This window comes from Syngnathoides biaculeatus, chromosome 20 (genome assembly GCF_019802595.1).
Source record: "Syngnathoides biaculeatus isolate LvHL_M chromosome 20, ASM1980259v1, whole genome shotgun sequence".
In the NCBI taxonomy this organism is placed as follows: domain Eukaryota; kingdom Metazoa; phylum Chordata; class Actinopteri; order Syngnathiformes; family Syngnathidae; genus Syngnathoides; species Syngnathoides biaculeatus.
Window position 1 is genome coordinate 3,291,644 of NC_084659.1, and position 1,462 is coordinate 3,293,105.

A 1,462-nucleotide genomic window follows, 5' to 3' on the forward strand; every position below is an offset into this window, starting at 1 on the left:
CATGTCCCTCTTCCTTCATGTGCTGTTCAGAAGATTAGAGGGAAGTTTTTCTCACCAGACTACGTGGGATTTCGTGAGACTGATGATGGAAACTAAGGCCACTTTTAGTTGTTTCTTTGTTTTACAGGAATCACTGGATTATAACATTTTTGCACAAAACAATCATTTGTTGTACATTAGTTTCCTTTCATTTTGTGTAACACTTCCTCAGTGCTATAAATGGTGTTTTTCCCAATTCTTTGACAAGAATGTAACTTTTCAATGAGTAATAATTTAGAAATTTTTGGGATCAAATAATTTCTCATCTTAATAAAAAATAATATCCCAAAAAAACATTCATGTGTTTATTTTTTGTTCATTGTACAAATAGGTCACATTTCACAATTATTTTTTTTCGAAAACGAGTGACATGAGCACGGACAGCCTCTTCCTTGTCAGGTTTTTTCACTGGCTGGAATCAGAGGTTCTCTCAGTCGATCGTCTTGAGCCAGAAAGTCCAGGTCTTCGTCATCATCTTGCACTCTGCAACACAGTGCCTCCACAACGGCCATCAGATCAGCCACATACCCTAAATAAAAAAACAAAGCTTGAAATGAAGCATGATATATGACTTTATTGTGGTTGGTTTTCTAAATAGAATTTTCTGAATTAAAAAATGTTATATTTTAATTTAGAAAATGTATCCTGGGTCATTTGCATCCATCCATCCATCCATTATCCAAACAGCTTATCGTCACAAGAGAGCTAGACAGTATCCCAGCCAGATTTGGACAAAAGGCAGACTACCCCCTGAAATAGTCACCAGTCAGTCGCAGGGCAGATATCGACACCTTCACTGAGCAGGAATCAAAACCACGCTGCCTGCACCAAAGTCAGGCGTGTGGACCACTACACCATCAGTGACTGGGTCATGTGCATATTAAACCAAACGCACTCCAATAGTAAATACTAAGGCCAGCATAATTACATGTTTCACATTATAAGTCATCAGAGGCCCCGTAGCTCAGTGGTTAGAGCACTGGTTTGGTAAACCAGAGGTTGTGGGTTCGTATCCCACTGGGGCCTCCACTCCCTGAGAAGGGTTGCGTCAGGAAGGGCATCCGGCGTAAAAATTGTGCCAAACATATATATGCGTTCATCTGAGATGACACGCTGTGGCGACCCCGAAAGGGACAAGCCGAAAGAAACACACACATTATAAGTCATCCACCTGTCTTGGAGGAATGCAGCCCTATGGGGGCACAAACCAGTGCAATCTGTAGGCCGGTCCCAAGCCCGGATAAATGCAGAGGGTTGCGTCAGGAAGGGCATCCGGCGTAAAAACTGTGCCAAACAAATATGAGCGTTCATCTAAAGAATCCCATACCGGATCGGTCGTGGCCCGGGTTAACAACGCCCGCCCCCGGCACTGCTAACCTGCAGGGCGTCGGTGGAAATTCAGCTACTGTGGGTCGAAGACAAA

General features: G+C 43.2%; 1 non-coding gene across 1 annotated transcript; it reads left to right on the plus strand.

Moving 5' to 3' along the window:
• The first annotated feature begins 992 nt into the window (after positions 1 to 992).
• On the plus strand, positions 993 to 1,065 carry trnat-ggu (transfer RNA threonine (anticodon GGU)). Its single transcript has one exon. It is a non-coding gene; the product is annotated as a tRNA-Thr (tRNA).
• The last annotated feature ends 397 nt before the right edge of the window (positions 1,066 to 1,462 follow it).